The sequence below is a fragment of the Rhyacophila brunnea genome, unplaced genomic scaffold, assembly GCF_057557595.1.
Source record: "Rhyacophila brunnea isolate RB1 unplaced genomic scaffold, BYU_Rbru_1.0 scaffold_24, whole genome shotgun sequence".
NCBI classification, from domain to species: domain Eukaryota; kingdom Metazoa; phylum Arthropoda; class Insecta; order Trichoptera; family Rhyacophilidae; genus Rhyacophila; species Rhyacophila brunnea.
The window spans coordinates 7,990,969-8,016,604 of NW_028232904.1; the positions used below are offsets into that span (position 1 = coordinate 7,990,969).

The 25,636-nt window shown below is 33.4% G+C and overlaps 1 protein-coding gene across 1 annotated transcript in view; it reads right to left on the minus strand.

Moving 5' to 3' along the window:
* Dh44 (corticotropin-releasing diuretic hormone 44) overlaps nucleotides 1–25,636 on the minus strand; it is a 311,030-nt gene that overhangs the window by 229,516 nt on the left and 55,878 nt on the right. The window contains exon 2 of the mRNA XM_085951222.1: nucleotides 4,853–4,909. The gene's annotated coding sequence lies outside the window, so the exon portion shown is untranslated. The remainder of the gene's footprint in view (nucleotides 1–4,852; nucleotides 4,910–25,636) is intronic.

Here is a 25,636-nt window from a genome sequence, read left to right on the forward strand (position 1 = left end):
TTGTATCTAAGAAAATTAAAGACCGTCGTCTAACTATACGGTCATCTCTTTCTGATAAGAAAGCTCAAGGCGAACTGTGCCACGGTGAAATGTTTTATGTACAATTTACATGTAACCATATTCAGAAACTGCGTAGATTATACGAATGCAGTTCTACCGAAACGTTTCGAGTAGCATATGATAGTGATCCATCTCCATTTGGCGATATCACGAAATGAAGGAGAAGACAAAAAATATTTCACACATAATAATGTAATAATATGTATCATTTTTGAAGTTATACTTCTTTTGGCGCGTTTTGAAAATCAGATCAGAGTGTATTTTTGGCATGTGACAAACACATAATTAATTTTTTCACACCAAAAAAAACGCATTCGATTCGATTCGAACCACCGATTGTTCGGTTATCAGCCGAACGCACTACCTTTACGCCACAGTATGTTACTGGAATTGTGACGATTATACAGTATAATATTATAGTTTAGAATTATTCCGTTGCCTAGGCAGCGAATATATTATTATCGGCCATTTGCAATTCCTTACGTAAACAAACTATTAAACGTCAAAGTGGCAGTTGGAACTTTAAAAATAAAAACAATGAGAAACCATTACATATATAATTTAGTAATATAAGTTAAAGTGTATAGAAATAAACCAACGGCGTCCCAATAAGCGGTCCTTTTTCTTGAGTGTGTAATTTAGCAAGATAATTAAGAGCTAGTCAAAGAATCTAATTTATTACAAGTTTTTGTTTTGTTACGCCAAAGAAGTATAACTTCTAACGCGCGTACATAAGTACACACACCGAATATTTTATTTATTTATGACATATAAAATTCGTTTGTTTTTTATTTAAGTTTCTACCAAAATATATTTGGACGCTATTTCATAATGTACCAATCCCATGTTCTGTCTAGGAATATATTTATTTTATTTGATAGAAAACACAAAATTCATTGAGGGCAATCCGCTCTGGTGACACCAGATTAATGATGTTCTCTCCCCTTAAATGTTGACCTTTCTTTATGTTTTTCTTACGTCCATTTCCATGGGTCCCCATTACATAAAGTATTTTTTTGTCCCGTTTTCACGAGAAACAATACAGGCCTACCTTTAAATTATACCTTTCTTCGACCGATGTAGGTAGATAATAGAATTTTTCGACATCGGAGGTTTGTCAAAGTTTTATCTTTCGAATAATTCGCAACAAAAAAATTCTATATTATTATACTCGTAAATTTGTAGATTGGAAATTTTTCGCAACGTTTTTGTTTTATATTCGTAAAAAGAATTAGATATACCCAAAGCAATTTACTCCACAATAATGGATAATATGTGACAGTTTGAATTGAGTATATAAAAATAATCATTTTTTACTCGTACCTGTGTGATAAATAATAACACTAAAAAAACACAATATTGCTATAATTATATGATCATATTTATTATTATTATTATTACCCACGATGGCCGCGTGGCTTAAGCGCCGGTCTATAATGTCGAGGGTCCCAGGTTCGAATCCTGGGTCTGGCAAGTACACATATTGTTTTTAAATTTGTGTATGAGTCAGAGTATGGACCTAATAGGTTGAGCAAGTGGCTGACATCCATTTCTCGTAAAAATAAAATCTGTTAATACAAACCTCCACTCTGTGGAGGCTCATATGATCCTATTAGGATCGGACATGGTCAACACAACATTATTATTAACCATAAATATGATTTTTTCAGACACGGTGGTTTGTTAGTAGTTTGACCAATCACAAACACCTAGGCTTTGGGATAATCATTTAAATATATTGTGTCCTCAGTCCTCACAGAGATCGAACCCGGAGCTCCCGGATGGAAAGCCAGCGCTTTACGCACTACACCACGAGAGTCGCCAATGTGATCATATTATTATGTGCCTCCAAACAGTGAGGATTGTATTTGTATGGTTAACAGATTTTTGTTTTTTACGAGAAATGGGTGTTAGCCACTTCGTCAGCTGAACTATTCCAACTTACCTTTCAAATTTTTGAGGAGAGAGTTTTTTGAAACAACTTAGTGAAATTATTTATTATTTTTATGAATCAATGTACGCATCATATTTTAGTAGGATTAATGATGAAAAAATGGTCCATACACTGTATACGTAAATAATAAATAACTAAAGTAGGCTGCTTCAAAAAACTCTTGCAAAATATTTGAAATGTGAGTTAGAATATAGTAGTTTTGCATTCAGCTGACGACTTGTTCAATTTATTAAGTCCATACTCTGGATTTAAAACACACATTTGAATTTTCCAGATTCGGGATTCGAATGCGGAACCACCAATCATGCCCCTACATTCAGACGCGGGTCTCTATGCCAGGATGTTTGGCGGGCGTCCATACATTTCGCTAAGGTTACGGCCAGTGTGAAGTTCTATGGTAGTGTTCTCTAAATTGTATTTCGTGGAACCCTGGGGTTTGCCGAGGTACAATTAGGGTATTCCGTGTATTTTTTAAGAGATTTTTTGTCTTTTTAAATAAATCTACTGAAGTACTGATCACGACTCTCTTTTATGGTAGCCATATAACATGCGATCCTTCACCATATTGGATAAATAGCCATTTTTATTAGTCACGTAACACACTAAAAGTAATAATAACATTAAATTCTACACATGAATTATATCAGTTATCAAATCACACCAAATTGCATTGTACAGCTACCTATACTTTTTGAGTATTAGAGCAAATTTTTGGTATGTGTAAATCTCACTTTATAGTGCAGGATCCCATAGACTTTTCGTATACATAATATGCGAAACGCATTCTGACAATTGGAATAGGTTCTAGGGGTCACAAAGATATATAATGTCGATGTTGCCAGGCGATATTAGTGCTCAATTTTTTTATTGAGGTTTTAATTTTTTTTCTTATAACCCATCAAAAATTGTTCTGAATTCTTCAATAAAACCAAGACCGAATTAGGGATTGATTGAAAATGCAATAGTTATACCATGCCACCGGCATGGTCGTAGAACGGTTCGCCCATTTGAAAAAATAAAAATAGCGGGTAGTGCAATGTGTTCAAAATTATCGATTCGTAGGATCCTGCTTGGCTTAAATTATTTTATTTAGTAGCATTTTTGTATAGAATCACCTAGATTGGTTTCTTTACTATATCTATGCATATGACATTAGTTTTAGTATTATGGTCAATCCAGAAACAGTGTAAGTTGCGTATATAGGTAGGTGAATAAATTAAATAACGATAACCACTAACCGCACTAAGTACACATTTATTAAAAAAAAAATAAGAAACAACATGTCAAGTGTTCAAACTGCTTTAAGTATCATGATCACAGTTTTTACAAACACTACTTACCCATTTGCGCAATGATATACATGTCAAAGCCGATTTCTTATAACTACATGATAATGTACGGCAGTTAGAATTACATTTGCATGGTTTAACTAAATAGTTTGATAGAGGTTCATTCGTCATTTGTCTTGGATACAAATTATGTTCTCGTAACTCATAGCCAAGTTGTAGGAAATCATCAAAGGAAAAATCGACCCCTAATATCGCCTGGCAACATCGACATTATATATCTTTGTGACCCCTAGAACCTATTCCAATTGTCAGAATGCGTTCCGCATATTATGTATACGAAAAATCTATGGGATCCTGCACTATTACTGATTGATCCGCCGCGCTGGGCCGCCTGGCTCCCCAAGCCCGGTCAGTCGTCCCTTTGTGGGGGCCATGCCCGTGATTTTATACGCCATCACATTACCGCTCGGCAATCGTGGGCATTGTTATACAAGTGATAGTAATAAGAAAAAATTGACAGCTGATGTACCTACAGTGATGAAATATACTGATTTGTATTATTCATTGTTCGATTTCTAAGCGCGTGCTTTATCTCATATTATTACAAGTGCGTTATTTTACAAGAAATGAAAATATAATAATATTAAATTCTACAGGTTTTTAAAAAGGTTTGTCGATACCTATTTCGATTGTAACACCATTATCAAGACTATTCAGATATACCGTTTGCCTTTGCTTAAATACTATACGCATAGATAGAGACAGAATACATTTTCTTATTCGCTTAAACAATATTATGACTTTGTATACTTATTATTAATTGTAATATTATTAATACTTTGAAAACCCTAAGTGGGTTTTTAATGGTTATCAATATTAACAAAATTTATCGAAAGTACAGTGTTCGAGTGCTTTGGTTATTTATTGACATTATTAATCAATTAAAATATTATTAGTATAATTGTCTTAATCGTGTGTTTAAATTATTTTTAATAGAGGCGACGAATGCATTACCAAATATTCATTAATTATGTGATTACTTTTGGATAATTCACGATTAATTTCCAACTGTTCGAGTAAATTTAATTTTAGACCTTTGTTACATATATGCAAACATTCTGGCGTTATATTATTACTGATGCTATGCGAATTTGATATCAAATATTATACGTTATTTCAGTTAAGTTTTTTTTTAGATACGTATTGAGAATTGAGACGAAAGTTTACTACCATTTGGAAATAACAGTGTAGTAACGTGCATGGCGCCCTATAAAATATTGGGCTAAAGACGCGCTGTGCGCGTGGCCATTAAATAGTACTTTCATTGCTGACGAGTTAATTACCACATTTAATTATCATGCTAATTGATTCACGCCAGGCGTGTCTTTAGCAGTGACCGTGTTGTAGTAATTAACTAGTCAGCTGTGACTGTGTTAAGTTTGGATGTTTTGCGATGTGTTTCATTACTGTGTTCGTCCTCGTGGCATGTTGTAGTGTTGAACAATGATCATTACACATAATCTTGAAATCGAAAAAAAAAATCACTTACCGTTCGTATGGCCGGGTACGGTATTTGTTGTCTTCAATACAGTAAAATCAAGCAAATCTGGAAAAAAAGAACAATACTTTAAAAAACACGCTCAATAATATTTGGTTGAATAAATAATATGAACAGGGAACTCAGAAATAATGGGCACTGAAATACCTAACAGGTAAGAAGGGTACTTACACGTATCAAGAATATACGTCATACGTCGAATACTGACAACTGCTCTCGGTTTATGCTTTGACGGTCATTTAATATTGGTGTATTACAGACAATATTGCACGACTATAAAGCGTGGTTCATTATTGTAGTAGGAGTACACTCACACATTCAAAACCCTGCGTCAACATTTTTTACTGTATTGGTATATAACTTATCGGAATTCTATTATTATTATCTGTTTTGTGCATATTATGAAGGATGCGGTAGCGAAGAATGAAAATAATAATTTAAAATATGAGAATTTTAAAAACATAATACCTGTGGCAATTGCCACTAATTGATACGTTCATGATTTATGCTGTGTTGAGTTTTGTCATCTACATGCCTGTCTATGTCACGCCACGAGAAGTCACACCAAAGTTAGATATTGGTGCATACAAGTTTGATACGGTAGACAGTTTCATATACCTTGGATCTCTTGTAACTCGACATAATGATATTACAGAAGAAATCAACAAGAGAATCATGTCTGCGAATAAATGCTACTTTGGCCTGTTAAGACATTTTAAGTCCCGCTTACTATCTCGCCGAACTAAAAGCACTCTTTACAAGACACTTGAAAGCCAGTGCTCACTTACGCATCGGAAACCTGGACATTAACTCTGCGAAATGAACGGCCCTGAACATCTTTGAAAGAAAAATTCTCCGCCGTATATATGGACCGATAAAGGATGGCACCAATTGGAGGAGAAGCTATAATGCTGAGCTCTACGGGCTGTACGAAGATTGCAGCGCAGTTCAATCAATTAAGATTGGGAGACTGCGATGGCTAGGTTATGTGCACCATATGAATGACAATAAACCGGCAAAGAGAGTGATGTCCAGCAATCCAATAGGACGTAGAAGAAGAGGGAGGCCAAAGATTCGGTGGTTGGATGGAGCTGCCAGTGACTGCCGTATTCTGGGGGTACCAAATTGGAAAGCGGCCACACTGGATAGGGACAGGTGGAGGGAGCTGTTGGAGGAGGCCAGGACCCACACCGGGTTGTCGTGATGATGATGAGTTTTGTCACCAACGATTATTGTATATTAAACTATTTCTTTTATTCAACGAATGCGACACAAGATATGAGAATGTAACATTCTATACACTGAATATACATCATTTGAAAACATACACACTAGAAAAAGTCATTTTGTAGAAAAATAATTACCAGATAAAAAGAACTTTTTATATACAATGTTGTTAAATTTTCTGTTGAATCATATAAACTTGACTTGACTAGCTTAAACGATCAAAAAAATTGTATTTGACATGTCATATTGATTTCCATAGTAACGCACGTATATATTAATAATTTAGTTGCTAGGACCCCAGACCCCCCTAGCAACCAATAATGGTGTCGAAATAACTATTCGTACAAAACAGAATTAACTGAAAATGAAATCAATTCTACTTAAAGAAGGCTAAAAGTATTAAAATAATGCATTGGCATCGTGTTCTGATATATTATAAAAGTTTCAAATGTCTAGCTAGTCGGGAAGTTAGTTAAAAATCGATTGCAAGATTTGTACCGGACAAAAAACCACCGGACAAAGAACCAACGGACAAATAAGAATACGAGCTAAGAAAAACGTTGTGAAATATAACTACCATCGTAACTCGCAATTCAGTGCCAGTCAGTAGCGAAGGGTGGAGATAGGCTATAAAGATCCGGCATAAATCGTGCACGTTAAACTTTGTTAGTCATACGTATTTGTTTTAATTGAACTAAGACTACAATCTTCAATCTTCAAAAGTGACCTTCCACTGTGCCTAAAGCGCAAAGTGTTCAACCAGTGTGTGCTTCCCGTGATCACATATGCGTATGAAACATGGACCCTAAGTAAAAGAGAGATCCAGAAACTTAGAGTAGCACAACGTGGTATGGAGAGGTGCATGCTGGGCATAACGCGAAAGGACAAAGTGAGGAATGAGTGGATAAGGAAGCAGACAAGGGTTTGCGATGTAATAGAGTTTATTAAAAGCCTTAAATGGAGATGGGCTGGACACATAGCTCGAAGAAGAGACAATCGTTGGACAAATCTAGTCATCCAGTGGTATCCAAGAAGTACAAAACGTCCGCAAGGTAGACCTAGAGGCCACTGGATCGATGGAATGATAAAGTTCTGCAGAAGTACGTGGCAACGCAATGCACAGGACCGAGATAAGTGGACGCAACTTGAAGAGGCCTTCATCCAGCAGTGGATATATTCAGGCTGATGATGATGATGATGATGATGATTAATTTAGACTTTTAGAGTTTCAAAGTAAAAAGGTAGCGGATCGCACATACAGGATTAAAAGGCATGGTCACATTGCGAGTATGTGCTCGCGAGCGTCATTATATTTACAAACAGGTTCATGAAATGAAGTTTGTTTTGGTATAACGACAAATATAATCAATGTCATTTAATGAAAATCAATATCAGGAATTAGTATGCTGCTAAGTATTGCAATTTTGATTCTTACTTACATAAATTAATTTTCCTAAGTATTGATTTTATCAAATGAAGTTTCCTCTTTTGGGATATTTGGGTTTTTCACAGTAATGAAGGATGGGTGTAGGCTGTCTAGATTTGACATAAATCGCAAAAAATACACTTTGTCAGTATGTCAGTATTCGACTACAATAATTTTCAGATGATGTTAGTTAGTTTTTAAAATCAATTAAACCCTGATCAAACCAAACCATAATAGTTTTAGTATACTTTGGGCGATACGACAAAATTGTGCACACTTTTTCATAAATACTTATTTGTTTTCGTTCGATTAAGTATACATATTACACACATTGTTGGTTCTTTTTTTTTAAATCATTAAGTTCTGCCTAAACCAAACTCTAATATATAAAAAATATTATTATCTCTATAAAACATCCAGAGTTATGTATAATTTAATTTAATTCTATAGATAGACGAGTATTTTTTTGGCTATTATCTATTATGGCTTGGTTTTCGCAGCATTGAATTTTAAAAACTAACCAACACTATCTGTAAATTGTAGTAAATTGTAGTAATTAAAACAAATATGTTTGACTGACAAAGTTTAGTGTGAGCTATTTATGACGGATCTTAACAGCCTACCTCCACCCTTTGCCACTGCCACCCCCCCCCCTCCCCAGCATCCACATCCACCATCAAAAAAATTACAGTCCACTGGTTCCACTGAACTGATCCGCTTTGCAGAAGAACACTGCGAAGAAGAATACAAAACTATACTACTGAATACAGCTTTTAAAATATACCTTTACAATTTATCACTCTATTCACATATTGCTTCACTTCGATTAAAATTTCCAATACCCTGGAAAGGTATAAGCAATATTTTTTCCTTTCATTGGTAGTAAATACTTGGTATTTTGTATGAACTGCAACTCAATCGGCAAGATATGATTCAACGATCTAAAGGGAAATAATATTTGCAGAAATTCTTCAAAGAAATGCAAATTGCACTGTCGGTGGCTAAAGAGTGGCTCTCAAAGCAAGGTGCGTAATATTCTCTCGTATTTAAACATTTTCACCAAGTAAAGCGCCAACAATATTATGTTGCATGTCGCTGACTATCACGTGACGTCACACTAAGTTGCCGCTACGGGAAAAAAGTGTGTAATGTCGTTTTTCTCGGTGTTTAAAATGTTATCAGACTGATGCTCCCATCCCGTAGCACAATTTGAACCTTTAAACTAACATTGTCAGTTGGAAAAATCTGCTGAAATCACCAGAACAACAATGAGGTTACCTCACGTTGAACTGCACTGCATCGACAGCTGTATGACTCAATGAACGTTTTTATCATCTTTTACATGCCTACACTTTTCGACTGTCATGTCAAAATCACGTTTTTTTTGTTTTAAGCGGTTGGCACTATGTATTGTTTTATTAGAATGTTATCTATTATATATGGCCTGCAGGTTGTGTTCTGTTTAAAATATTATGTATGGATGTCATGTCAAAAGTAATTTTAACGTAAGTACACATAGAAACTGTTAAAATTAATTGAAATTAGCATGAATAATTAATCATAATTCAAATTACCAATAAATTATAGTTGGCACTCTTCATTAGTGTTATTTTTCAGTGAATTTACAGTGATGGTGCTCGTTCAAAATATTCTGCAAAATGACAAAGACTAAATTTGTCGCCGGCGTGACAGCGTGACAGTAAGCGACATGCACCTCAATTTGGTTCCCCCATTAGTGTTGTTGTTTTTTCTAGTGGACTATAATACGTTTGTTCAAGCCAAACCATGGCAATGGAAGAGTGTGTTAGATGAAAACTTCAAGTTGGAAATGCCTGGTATATACATATCTTCAAAATTCCTTGGACTAACTGCGTGATAAATGTTGACATCCTCAAACTGTAATGCAATCAGCTTTCTATCACTATGTAATAAGTCAATCATTATTCATGAAAGATCGACGGTCCACGTAGCAGAGATAAACGAAAGATCGCTCTGATTGGACGGGAATGGGACGACTGGCCTCCGGACAATTGGACGCCGCACTGTCGTAGACACATGTAGACGAGGTATTTTAATCAGTTTCTATCTACTACTTAGTAGTTTGAATTCATTTTACTCTTAACATAATGTATTCTTTATCGCGGATTGAGAATTACCATGCCTAAGGCTTTATATAAAATAAAAACTCTTTTTTCGTTGGAACTTAAACATATGCACGATTAAATCATTGTTTACGTCTGCATATTTACATTCTCACCAACTATTAAATCATAATATTATTATAATCATTGAAATATAAATAATAATATTGAATATTTTTTAGTACCTATAAGTACCTAACGTCTATTTATTTTCGAATTCCGTGGCGTCCAGTTGTCCGATGCCAAATCGTCCTAGACCCGATGAGACCGATCTACGATTGGGGATTTTTTTTAAGAGTTAAAGAGGTTCCAATCATTAGAATGTTTGAGATTCACTAAAAACGAAGAAAATAAAATATGAATCCGAAGTAAAAATTCGTTTTAAAATATGATTTTCTCAGATATATAAAAATTGGATCTCAAACATTCAACGCCACCCGATCAAGGCAGAAGATATTAGTTTCTTGTATATATTATGTACTATTTGCTTGCGTTAAATTTGCCAGAGTCAAATAAAATAAGTGCTATCCGGGTATATTTTAAAATACATTCTAGCTTCAGGGATATTTTTAGTCCAGTGAGACTTCGTTCATAAAATTCCAAGAAAATTGATCGTTTGACAGAAGTTAATAGCAAGAACTGTATAGCTTTGAGTACATAACATACTACACTTACACACAAACTTACTCTATGAGAGTAGTAAAGTTTCTCTGAAATACTGAGAATACGTAGATTTTAAAGTGTTTTTTTTTATGGATATACCGCGTTTACTGATAAGAGGGCTCGCACATCAGAACTCGCCGCATGCGTCTTACGACGAATTCGTCGATGTGACGTCATCGTAAACCAAGAAACAAACGTTATCAAATGGAGCTTTGCAGATTGGCCGATGCAACTGCAACTCTGCGACGATCCTGCATGCAACATGTCGCATTCTGCTACAGCCTGCATGTTGTATCTAAAAAAAGTCGACTCCGCGCAAGCGCACAGCCCGCGGCCATCGGCCATTTCTGTCTCTATCTCTATCTACACTGTCATTTCTTGCTCATCGCTGGTCACCGCGTTTGACGTTTGTTCATACAATCAACACAATAAAAATGGCAGACGAGAGACTCGCCGATGCGGCGAATGTCGATATCGCTAGGCAGATGTGCGAGGTTTTATCAAGGAACACCGCCTGCCCGTTCTCGGAAGCTTTGATTTATGGCGGTTAGGCACACGAGGCGATTTGTGATATGCGAGCCGGCTAAGGTTTGATTAATAACTTTGACTACTATGCTTTTTTTTGCTGCTAATTCAAAGTAAAAAATACCTACTTTGATTTAATAAACAAAAACCGATTGCCAAAGTAGCTTGATTTCGAAGAACGCTGTTGAGCAGGTATTAAATAGGCCAATAGTTAAAATTTGTCGCTATTAGTACGTCGCCTTGTAGCATCGAAGATAATGCAGGGACGGGGTGTAAACCCAGAGATGCAGGATTCGTTTCCCTGCCGGGGTGCCTTACTTTTTTCAAAAAAGATTTTTTCTATTGGTTGTAATATATTCTCTCAGAAGCGTTTTTCAAAATTATGTATGTTCAAAAATGTCCCAGTTGAGAAAATGCCCGATTGAAAGCGATTCATTTATCCACAATATAATACAACGAATTTGCGACAGATTGACGGAAAGGTATGAAAAAGTATGATGTCGGATAGGAAACACGATTTTGAAAATGATATATCTCTGAAAATGTCTGTTTCAATTCAAATCGAAGTGAAAGTAATAAAAAGTCAACAAATTGGCGTTTAGGTAATAAATTTTGTGTTTGAAATTAGCATGTAGTAAATTTCTGGTAGTTTTAACAATATTTTAATTATCTCATCTCTTTGGTCGCTCCCGTCTGATTGAGGATTGGATTGGATTTTTTTCATCTTTTGAGCGACCAAGATTTTCCACCCCTATCGATCCTCTACTTTTCTCAGGGTTAAGTGAATGCTACCCCCAGTCAGCTGATTTATTTGGTCGCATACGCGCTTATTCCAAGCCTATTCCCAAAAATGAATGCTTGAAGATGTAAAACCTACTAGTTAATTTCGTCGTAGCCAGATAGGACGCACGTGGTTCAATTATTTATTAGTAAAGCATATTGGCGCGAATCCAGTGGATAAGACAGTCTGGCGTCGTATTTCTTCCACAGGATCATGCTCAATAAATGCCTTTAAATACTTTCTATGTACTCGATATGTTCTCGAGTACTGCACTGTAATCTGTCAAACTATTATGAGAGTATCCTGTCAATTCTTACGATCCGATTAAAATAACGATTAATTTATTTGCGTGTCAGTTTTGCGTATATGTAAATGCTTTCTCTCACCTTACCTATTTTACCACGTTTTTCTTAGCTCGTATGGTTGTTCGCCCGGTGGTTCTTTGTCCGGTACAAATCTTGAAATCGATTTTTAACTAACTTCTCGACATTTGAAACTTTTGGACTATATCAGAACACGATGCCAATGCATTTTTTATTACTTTTAGCCATCTTTAAGCAGAATTGAATTCATTTTCAGTTAATTCTGTTTTGTGTGAAAAGTTATTTCGACACCATTATTGGTTGTTAAGCGGATGGTCCTAGCAACTAAATTATTAATATATACGTGCGTTACTATGGAAATCAAAATGACATTTCAGTATTATTTCTATCAAATATAAATTTTTTTGATCGTTTAAGCTAGTCAAGTCAAGTTTATATGATTCAACAGAAAATTTAAAAACGTTGTAAGTATATAAAAAATTCTTTTTATCTTGTAATTGTTTATACGTCTACTTATACGTTGCAGACAGACACAATATATATAAATCAAGACACTTAGTATATAAAATTTGTTTTATTAATGGGGGTTTTTCAAAAGTAATTTACCGGGGGATTATTGAGAGGGAGGAAGTAGGGTCGTAAAATTACACCATTAAGTACGAGATACATTCCAGGAAAGTTGGAAGTAAAGTGAAATGTCGTATTACAAACCATTTATTTCCATAAAACTCTATACAGTGTTTATAAAATCTGTTATAATTTTAGAAACAAAGTGTCTAGTTGAAATTGCATTTTACTGGTTTCAAAATCACATTTACTCACCAGGATCCATAGACGTAGTAAATAAACAGTGTCCATTTTTAAAAAGAAATTTTACAAAACAATGTTTAGCTCATGTACCAATACGTTAATCCATCAGTGACAAATACCTCTTACCAAGTAATTTAGTGGCGAAGGGTGAAGGTAGGCTTTTAAGATCCGCAATAAATAGTGCACACTAAACTTTGTCAGTCATACGTATTTGTTTTCATTGAACTAAGACTATAATAATTTACAGATGATGTTGGTTAGTTATTAAAATTAAATTTAACCCTGCGAAGCCAAGCCATACAATATAATTCTTCTTCTTTCGACCATGTCCGATCCTAATAGGATCATATGGGCCTCCACAGAGTAGAGGATTGTATTGACAGATTTTGTTTTTTACGAGAAATGGATGTCAGCCACTTGCTCAACCTACAGAGACAAATTGAAAAACAATATGTGTACTTGCCAGACCCAGGATTTGAACCTGGGACCCACGGCATTATATTCCAACGCTTAGGCCGTGCGGCCACCGTGGGCATACAATATAATAGTCAACAATTAATACTAATCTATCTATAAAATTCAAAAATTATGCAATTAAATCATATATAATTTTGGATGTTTTATATAATATAGACTAATATTTTTTTATATATTGTTTGATTTAGGCAGGTCTTAATAAATTTAAAAAAATGAACCAACAATATGTGTAATATTTGTATTTATAATTCACTACAACAAATAAGTATGAATGAAAAGGTGTGCACAATTTTGTCGGTTCGCTCAAAATATACCAAAACTACTGTAATTTGGTTTAGGCAGGGCTTAATTGATGTTTAAAAACTAACCAATACTATCTGTAAATTGTAGTCTTAGTTCAATAAAAACAAATACGTATGACTAACAAAGTTTATCGTGCACTATTTATGTTGGATCTTAACAGCCTACCTTCACTCTTCGCCACTGGGTAAGTATTTAATAATAACCTTAAAAATACTAGTGGCGAAGAGCAACATTTTTTTTGATAATGATGATGAGTGATTGTATTTTCCAGTATATGTATATTATATTTTATACGTATTGTATCTAGGTGTATGCACCGTTTGAAAAATTGAAAACATTTGAAAACACCTCAGTATTTACACATATTAGAAAAAATCTTTGAAATAAATACGACGCCTAACCGTCTTATCCACTGAATTCGCACCAATATGCTATAGCTATACTAATAATTGGGCCACATGCGTCTTATCTAATTACGATGAAATTAACTAGCAGATTTTACATCTTGAAGCGGTTAACAAATTAAGTTAATTTGGCAATCGGCTATCGTGTTTTAAATCAAAGTATAAATTTCAATAATTATTACTAACCGAGGTCAGGATCTCTCTAAATTTTAGTTATAACGTATATGTACTTGTTAACTTACTGGTAAGGTACATATATCATTAGCGAGGGGTGGAGGTAGGCTGTTTATATTCGACAAAAATGGTGTACACTAAACTGTTTCAGTCATGCTTACTTATTTTTATTGAACTAAAAATACAATGTGAAAATGGTGCTGGTTAGTTCTTAAAATTCAATTAAACCCTGCATAAACCAAACCATAATATTTTTGGTATACTATGGGCGATCCGACAAAATAGTGCACACTTTTTCAGTCATACTTATTTGTTTTCGTTGAATTAAGAATATAAATATTCCAGATGGTGTTTTTTAAAGATTTTTTAAACTTCATTAATCCCTACCTAAACCAAACCATAATCGATAAAAATATTGTAAGTATCTATAAAATATCTATATATATTTCTGATTTAATGGTATAAATTTATATGTTATAAAGATTAACAAATATTTTTTAACTATTATCTTTATGGCTTGGATTAGGATTTAATTGAATTTAAAAAACCTAACAAAAAATCATCTACAAGTTGTAGTCTTAATTCAATGAAAATAAATACGTTTGCTTGACAAAAATTAGTAGGCACTATTAATGCCAGAGCCTACTTTTAAAACTGATATATTATATAATATGACGTGTTTTCAAATTATTTATGTTCATTAAACAGAATATTATATTCACAATTATTGTAAATTATTTTTGAATTTTGACTAGATGTTGATACTCTTCACAAGTGATGAAGACCGCCTTTTGGAGGGGAGCGGTATTTTTTTTTTGTAACCAAAAAAATTCACCACAAATTTGTCAATAAAGTTGTACCTATAAAACCAGGGAACTCAGAAATAATGGGAGCTGAAATACATAACGAGTAAGGGTCGTATGCAAGATATTTCCAAAAATCTTATAGACTATATACTGCACGTTTGTATGCATGAGTACAAACGTAATTCGTTGTTTAATGTGACGTCATTATCTGTCAGTGCATCCGTATAATGGAAATCTTATAAAATTTCATTCCCCGATCAATAATTCAAAATCTTGAAATTGTAAATGTGTCTGAAAGTGTGCGATCGGTACCATATAAATTTAATAATTATAAATGAATAATTATAACATTTTATAACATTTATTTTATAATTCTACTGTACGAAAGGATAAAGTATTGCCAGTAAATATGTCCATTTTGTGGCAATACTGAATACATATATTATATTATTATGACTAACTTCACTTCAATTATGAGATGTCAAAACAGAATAAGAATAAATGACAGAAATGCAAATGGATTTAGATATTAATAATATGTAATGATCTCTATATTGTATTGTCATTTATACCAATCACCGTATGACACTTTTGATGTATCCAGTGTATTTGAAAGTTGTGCCTTGTTTATTACAGTTATCTTATAATAATTAACTAGGTAGGTAGGTACCATAATATTTTGAAGAATGCAGAATGCTTCAAATTACATATTTTAATGCCAGATACAGCAGTAGGTACCTATTTTTGCGGTCGTTTAGTGGAGATATTTTATCGTAATCTTAAGTAAATCCATCTTATCTCTCCATGAGAAATATTGCGCTTTGACATTTGGCATTTGAAAGTGACAGATGAAGCACCATTTTAAATGGCGTGTGACGTCAGATTGCTTACGTCACAAACAGTGCTATACGCTATATGACGGAAAATCGGTTAAATAGCTTATAAATAATTTGGGAATCTCATACATACGGCCCTAAGGCGATAGCAGGTAACTGACTCGAGTAAGGAAGAATCCGGGTTAAACTTACACACGTGTCAAGAATACGTTTAACGTCAAATACTGCTCTCGGTTTATGCATTTTCGCTCATTTAATGTTGGTGTATTACACACACTATTGCACGTGCATAATGCGTGCTTCATTTTTGTAGGACACTCACACATTCAAAACCCTGCATCAAGATGAATATAGCCTATCGGTATTCTATTTATTATCTGTTCTGTGTATGAAACCTTGTAGTGAAAAATAATATTAATATATTCCGTGAATATTATTCCCATTGCTAAATAAATACACGCCGCAAAATACAAAATTGTTGTTATTTTAAAACATACAACATAAAATTGTATTTGGTAAATAAATAAAAATTCGCATAATATAAATGACTATTTTCCATAGATTTATCCAGTTAGGTAAATCATTTTTATTTTACATCAATTTTGGGCCACGATTACCATAAAATGGTTTTTGCGGAACTCTCAGATATTATACTTCATGTCTTATGTGGCCTGTTTTTGGGAACGTGAATAAGAAATATTATCAGTGAGCATCTTTTTTAAAATATTTATGTAGCGTCCCGGGTCTGTCAGTCCGAGGCGGGCCTAGGAATCAAACGCACACGTTCATAAATTAATAATTAATATGTATTATTCATCTCAATTTCTTGCTGTTTTGATGCTAGAAACACATTACATTATGATCTCATGAGATATTTAATAATGAAAACCGGCATTGTCAATTATCCATCATTTACGCTGTGACTAAAATCAAGGATGCGTGTAGCTCTGGAATGAATAAATTTTCAGAAAATAAATAAAGTTCTATACGCATGGGGACCACCTTACCGTGGTGCTTCTCATATGATTTGGCAGATTTTGCTCTGACACTATTTGGCTCGAAATGTGCTACAGGATGGGATGGATAACATTTTAAGTAATGAGTATAACAACATTGCACAATTTTTGTTGGGCATACTTACCGTGAGCTCATGTGACTTGATCGTGATGTGTTTCTAGCGTTTACTGGGATTATCTCACATTGACTACCGACTAGATAATTACTTTTTAATTACCACATTTAAATAGCATGCTAATTATATCTAAGGACCACCTAATCGTTACGCGCTCGGCGCGTCTATAGCATCCAATGTATTAACTATCAAATCTTTTGCAGTACATTATAATACATAATTAAAATTAATTAATTTGTTGTCTGTCTGTATCACGTTTTGAATTTTTAATTATTTATATAATATCGTAACTGTTTTTGCAGAAGAAACTAATTTGAAAAAATTACATATTGAATTAGTTAAACCAAAATGTTCCTTATTTCAAACTTTACCGTCTGGAAACCTTCTTAACAAATAAACAGACTTTATTTTAAAGTCATCCTTTTTACGATTACTTAATAAACTCACATGATAGACCATTTCAAACATTTTAACAACTTGAAAGTCAAATTACTCAAAACTAGTATTCTCCAGTTAGTGTGTTCTGCCAGAACAGAGACGATATTATGTTTATCAATGCAAATTCTTACAATATACAACCTCTTTGCCCGTAAACGGATATCAAAAGTGTTAATGTGTGGCTTGCCATGCCGGGCTGACTGAGCCGGGACGCTATATTTATTATAACTTGTATAATAACAAAACAAATGCGTTTTTCATTCAATAATTTTATTCATAAATTGTATTGGCGTTTACGTGGTAGAACTCCATTTTAACAGCGTAAAATTTCTTGATAATTCTACTATAACCGAGTTATTTACGTTGACAGCTGTTTCGGGCAATTAACGAATTTTCAGAATTACACTAAGATAACTTTAAAACACAAATATTTTATTCAATATTGTATTAAATTTGATAAATATTTTTTGTAGTGTGAATTTTTGTAAAGTTATGTTTACATTACAAAATATTAATTTTAGACGTTCACAACATGACATTTTAAAACAAAGCTCTATTATTAAAACAGTATAGTATATAAAAAAAGAAATATATCAGTATTATGTTATTGAAGAGTAGAAAGTGTAAATATAAACAATATAAATTAGATACAAGAAAGTACACTGAATGTGCTAAGTAGACCATATTTTAAGAATTTATAAAACAATGCCCACCTATAAATACCTCAAGTAGGTGGAATATGTCAATATCCGAAGTGATTTGGTTGAACAGAGTTATTGCCTTCCCAATTCGAATTACCAATGGCAGGTTAGTTCTGCACCTTAGGAGAACAAACCACTGATGCTCCGATTTCTAAGATAGTTATCAGGGACACACAAGTCAATCGATGGCAAAATTCTGATTTTCACCACGAAAAGTCGGAAAAAATATGTGTCTAGTATTTAAACTATAGTATGTAATCATACCTAAGAGGTAGCCAGTTGTATAAAGCCACGGATAGTATTTGTAGCAATCATACCACTCAGCATTAAATGAGTGACATGCTTTGTATGTATATAATATATATATTTTGTATGTTTTGTTATCAAACAAAACAATAGAGCTATAATAATTATCCGCATTTCCTCAATCGTAACTAGATCAGAAGGATCTGTTTTGATTCGTTAGTTGCGACAATATATCTCTTGTAATATATATACTGCATTTGTATAAATTAGATGGACAATTCACAAATCCTCACTCAATTCATCGAGTCCGTCACAAGACGCACTACTATTGTCACGAGTTTTCTACTCGAATCAAGTCTCTCAGTTCATTAATATAATCATTCTCTTGATCACATCGATCTCACCAGTACATCATTACCCGCGATTATAATCTCACGCTATCATATTTATTAAAGTAGTATTTATTGTATTCTTGGACCGACAAATAAACTTTCCTCTAAGCATCTACGCAATAACCACTTTTTATCTCCTCCACCTTCATCTACTTCCAAATATCCATACAACGACAAGAAGTATTCACATAACCTTAAGAAGCTGCCATAATTATTGTCTCAGTGTGTAAACTCTGTTGTTTGGATATATATTTTATATTTACAACTGTTGACATAAAATTTACTGGACACTATGCATTGTAAGTGCCCATGTCATAAACTCAAAATTTAGTCATATTTTATTACTCTATGGTTGGCGGTTTTATAAAAAGAAAACATGGTGGATAAAATAAAGATGGCTGATGGAATGTATATTAAGGCGTTGCGCGGAAACAAATGAGAAATTATCATTTTGACAAAGACTGTCAAAACACAATTGGCGCAGATAATTATAGCTTGTTTTATAATGAGAAAACAGGAAACACATTATAATACTGTGACGTCTATAACAGGAGAAAATACGAGGGGTTCAAATTCAAAGTAGCCTATACGAACGTAATATTTTAATTTATTATAGAAGACTTACTTGCAGTCAAGCTATGTGTTAATAACACACCAAAAGTATGCTTCAAACGAAATAATGTTGATAAATTATTTATTATATTCTACGTATAAGATTTGAGACTGTAACATTTATACCTACAATGAAAACATCTCATGCATATACCCGTTAGAAAAAATCTTTTTTGGAAAAAAACAATGATAAGCATTTCAAGTACCTTCGGTCGATAGTGTTAATATTATAAATATTGCTAGTATGGTTAGATTGACTAACTGGCGTATGCATATAACAGCAAACTGCATTCAAGCTATTTACTGCAAATTTGCATGCATAAACCTAATTTGAATCTGTCGAATAGTGACGTCACGTCACTGACGTAATACGCGTCATGCCGTGGCCAATGTTACCAACTTTTAAATTTAAATTTCCCGATAATTAATTTTAAATTTTGAAATTGTGAATAGGTGTAAAAATGTGCAAACGGTACCATATAAATTTAATAATTATAAATGAATAAATATCATGAACTTTAAATAATTTATTTGTTTTAAAATCACATTTATTTTATACTTCTTAATGCACAAAATGATAAAGTATACCCAGTAAATATTTCCATAATATGGCAATACAGCTTCACGGGCTCATTGACAATATTACATACATCTCCATCGATCCACGATCTGTATACATCATCATGAATCCGATTATAGCATAACGGCACGTTTCAAGTCTCCTAATAAACGCTTGTTGTGATGAACTCATTTTAGACGTATATTAAAGTGACACTGACAGCTCGCGCAGATTGCCGCCATTTTAAGTTTGGTGCGCATTCCTGTACGCATCTTCGTGACGTATGCATTTTTTATAGTTTTCTTATTTGGCCGATAAACCGCTTACTGCGTTGAATGCGGTTCAAAAGTGTATGAATACGGCAGTTAGTCATAATAAATAGTAAGTTACTTTTAAAATTTCGGGTTGCTTGCCAAAATTTATAGTTTAATAATAATTGTATTAAAAATAATGTGATTAATGGCTTATTTTATTATTTATTAATTATTATATGACGTTGTATACGCCTATTGATTGTATTATTAATGATCTTCAATTACTCATAATAAGTTGGTGACTTAATAGGTGGATGATGAAGCTTTTACTTATTTTATTGTATTAATGTATTATATAAGTTAGAATTAATTGAATTCATTGTGTATTTACCTTTAAGTGTGTGAAAATAGTGCCTGAAGATGCCGAAAGGCGAAACTCGGGTCAAACAACTAAAACTCAAATGGAATAGTACAAAACTTAAATCCATTAGAATTTAAATTCAAATCCCATCAAGTACCTTCGGTCGGTATTATTAATATTAGGAAATACTAGTTAAAATAATTGTCAATTAATTGAGTAGGACCCCCGTAGTTTATTTTTAAAAGCACAGTGGCGTGAATCCAGCGGTTACAGTAGCATGTGCCGTCGGGTGTTTGTATATGCATGAAATATTTTCAGCTTATGTATGTGCAATCATTTAATTTTTATATTTACGAGACGCCAGATTTTTCGTTCAGTTCGGAGAAATATAAGCCTTGATAAATTTAATATGTTATGTACCTATGATTTTTCGCCAATCTTCTTAGAGACTTTTTTGTCACATGTACCTACTAATGCGGTGAAAATATATTCTGTTAAAAATCTAGGACGGAAAGAATAGAACATTCTTAAAAAAAACTATTTTTTATTTACTAGTTTCGTCGTCAGTTAATAGAAATAAATTTAATATAAACAAAAAGACAATGTTCTACTTTGCAATAGGTTCATACTTCGCACATGATCTACCTATATCTGCTAGATCCCCATTACTTGCTTTTCCCTCCAGCACCCACCACGTCTCCACACCCGTTATGCAGGTGTATACCGTGGCGTAACGAAAGTTTGGCGCTCTTCAAATTTGTGCTGAAATTATCCCAGGAGCAACTTCCCAAGACCTTGGTTGGCGTACACTATAGAGTGCGTGATTCCTACTTCGATATAATGTATTACGGTAATTTCTCGATGATAAAAGACCGTCTTACTTGCCGTAAAATGCCACAAACTTTTTAAAGATAAATACCAAGTCGCAATGGCCGACCCGGTCCAATTGAGGGTCGGACTGACTTGAGAAGCTCTTATGGGGACACTACCTGAAGATGTGATCGGCTTCCTGCAATTCGCCACATAAGTCAGAGATTCTATTAGTTCAAACTGACAGAACTTGGATGCAAAACCTCCGTGTCCGGTTAAGAACTGAAAAGACCTTCTTACTTGCCGTAAAATGCCACAAACTTTTTAAAGATAAATACCAAGTCGCAATGGCCGACCCGGTCCAACTGAGGGTCGGACTGAATTGAGAAGCTCTTGCCTTTCAACCGGCATATGGGAACACTCCCAGAGGATGTGATCGGCATCCTGCAATTCGCCACATAAGCAAGTCGGAGATTCTATTAGGCCCATGACTCCCATGATCCCCATGACTCTGTATTTATCTTCAAATCTACCACTATTCACCATTACAGCCCGCTTTATCATTGAGATAAGAAACGGACGCCAGATCATGACCGCGTCTTAGATGTTAATGATAATTTATGATTTTTCGATAAGCCTCCAATAAAAAACAATACATAATGTTTTTACGTTCACGTATTCCTAGCAAAAATTGAGATTGCCAACTTTCGTTAGCTCTCCTATATTATTATATTATTCTGAGAGAATATATTTTCTGATTATGACACTTACTTTGATAGTTTAGAACTTTACATTTCTAAAGCAGGAGTGCGCAATCGCGGTTTGTGTGCCAATTATAATAGTAAACTTGTTAAAATTCAGTTACCTACATAATCTTGACTTCCATGAATGAATACAGTGTAGAAAAGTACATATGTCGACAAAATAATTAGCGGAGGTAACTAACTTATTTTGTTAACACCGCGTAATTTTTTTCATCTCGGTACTATAGAGATGACCGTATAGTATACGGTCATTTCTTTCCGATAAGAAAGCTCACGGCGAACTGTGCTACGGTAAAATGTAATACGTACAATTTACATGTAACCAACTGTTAAAGCGAGTCTAACTGGTTTAATTTTTAGTTTACTCTAGTTTAAACGGCTAACTTATTGTAATAATTATTTATTTATTTAAGTAACCAAAACATTGTGGACATTACAAATCTAAGAAAAACAAGACGAACACAACATGAGAATTAAATTATAACAAATTTTACCCTCGCAAGAGAGAAGAAGATAAAAAAAAGAAAATAATAATAATAAAAAATATAATTACAAGATAAAAATAACTTTTTATATACAACGTTTTTAAATTTTCTGTTGAATCATATAAACTTGACTTGACTAGCTTAAATGATCAAAAAATATTGTAGTTGATAGAAATATTGAATAAATATAGAATACTGAAATGTCATTTTGACATTTCATATTGATTTCCATAGTAACGCACGTATATATTAATAATTTAGTTGCTAGGACCCCAGACTCCTAGCAACCAATAATAGTGGATAGGATTACGGATTTCTTCCGAAATAACATTTTATACAAAACAGAATTAACTGAAAATGAATTCAATTCTACTTAAAGATGGCTAAAAGTATTAAAAGAATGCATTGGCATCGTGTTCTGTTATATTGTAAAAGTTTCAAATGTCTAGCTAGTCGGGAAGCTAGTTAAAAATCGATTGCAAGATCTGTACTGGATAAACAACCACCGGAAAAACAGGAATACGACCTAATAAAAACATTGTAAAAAATAAAAACACACTAAGGTACAATTTTATACAGAAAAATAAAATAATACCTCAATACATTATTATGATAAACGTCGATAGCTGCATTATGTATAGAATACACCCACTGCTGCGGTAGAGGAATGTGGGTTGAGAGTTTTTAAATTTCGTCAACCAAATGTTTCAAAACCCTGTTATTAAGGGGTGAAAAAACTTTTATGAATAAATCAATACATTAATAGTACCTAATCTGCAGTAAATCGACTATAAGACATTTATCCACTCAACGATAAATCTAAATTCGGTAGCTATTACATTATCGAAGGCTTTGTGAAGATATTTTGAAGGGGTGTAATGGCCATTGTTATAGACGTATTAAAATACAAGTAATGTCTAGTTCCTGATCAAGTATCTTATCCTAACAGAGGTTGGCGTTTATCAGATATTTGCAAAAAACAGGGGATACCCAGGATGGTAACAAATAATTATAAGATAAAAAGATTTTTTAATATACAACGTTTTTTAATTTTCGGTTGAATCATATAAACTTGAATTGCTAGCTTAAACGATCAAAAAAAAATTGTACTTGATAGAAATAATACTGAAATGTCATTTTGATTTCCATAGTAACGCACGTATATATTAATAATTTAGTTGGTAGGACCATCCGCTTAACAACCAATAATGGTGTCGAAATAACTTTTCATACAAAACAGAATTAACTGAAAATTAATTCAATTCTAGTTAAAGATGGCTAAAAGTATTAAAAAATGCATTGGCAACGTGTTTTGATATATTCTAAATGTTTCTAATGTCTTTTTAGTCGGGAAGTTAGTGAAAATTCGATTGCAAGATTTATACCAGCGGACAAATAAGAATACGAGCTAAGAAAAACGTTGTGAAAATACGATTATTTCCGCGATATCCATTTTTCCACATAGTCAGCTATATCCTATGACGCAAACTCCATATAGTAGCTGACGCAATTACAATAATTATTTCCTAAATATTCTTTACAAGATATTATATTGATTGAAATTAATTATATAAATGAACTGAAAGACTGGACTAGAGTGGAATGACGGTTCATTATGTCGAGTGACCGGACTCAATGTGAGAGTGGTGCATCGTTTGATGGACTTGTGACGATGGTGGTGTATCGCGTGACGGAATCGATGAGTAAGTGAGGATTTACGGATTGTTCTTCTTATTTATACAAATGCAGTCCATATTTATAACAAGAGACACACATCATAATAGACCCTACTGATCGAATTATGGTTGAGGACATGCTGATAATTATTATCGCTCTATTGTTTTGTTTTGACAACAAAACATACCTATACCCATGGAATGCTGATTGGTATGATTGCTACATAAATAATAAATATCACGGTTATCTGCGCCGCAGGCGATTTTTCAGCAATTATAATTTATTTTTGTTGTTATCATAAGATCGTTCTTGTCATAGTTTTATCATTTAAGGAAGAAATCTTATTTTGCTCTCTAGTCTTAAAATTTCTCACGATCTGGGAACACTGCACTGACACTTGGTGATCAATAATTTAGAACTTATAAGACAATAGACGGCTCCTCGCAATCTAGGAAGGCTTCTTTTTTATATCGATTTGACTAAAACCGACGACATGGATTCCATATTATTTTACTGCACTATAAAAATACGGTTAGTTACTATATTATGTAAATGTGAGTATTTAAAAAATATAAATATTTACAATAATTAAATATGTTAGTATTTTTGTAATCACTGAAACACATTTTATTTACTGATTTAAATATTATGATAGTTAGCAACACATCCTATTGTTCTTTTTTCAAATCTTACCGTGTTTTGTTTTAATTCAATTTCTTGTCAGTGTCAAAATTTAGTATACAAACAAGCAACAAAATGTCATTTTGTAATCTCTAAAACCTAATAAAATCATATTATTGATCAGTAATAAAGCTCATTAATATTTATGGTAGAATGTTTCACAACCATACCAAGAGATTTAGTACATAAAAGATAGTCTATCAAATTACAGTCCAGTTTTTCATGTGCCATTTTTTTTACAATAATGTATATATTTTTCTCTTTTCAGAGCTTGTATAATCAAAAAAACAAAACTATTACTACTGTCAAAATAGCGACACCAAATACCAACACAAGTTTTGTCATTAACAGCGAACCAATTGAACGTGTGATCCATTATAAATATTTAGGTACATAGGTCAATGAGAAATGGGACCAGTCTCAGGAAATAAAATCTAAAATTGAGATTGCAAGGAGTGCCTTTCTCAAAATGAGACGCCTCCTTAATCATCGAGACCTTAACCTAGGTCTGAGACTGCGTAGTATGGTATATTGTTATGTTCTTTTAATTTTTTTCGGTGTATGGAAGTATGGACGCTAAACCAAGAGATGTCACGGAGACTTGAAGCTTTCGAGATGTGGCTGTATAGACGCATCCTCAAAATTCTTTGGACTGATCGGGTGACAAATGTTGAAGTTCTCAATCGAATGGGGAAGAACCGAGAAGTTCTACATAGTATCAAAACCAGGAAACTACAGTACCTCAGCCACATTATGAGATGACAAAA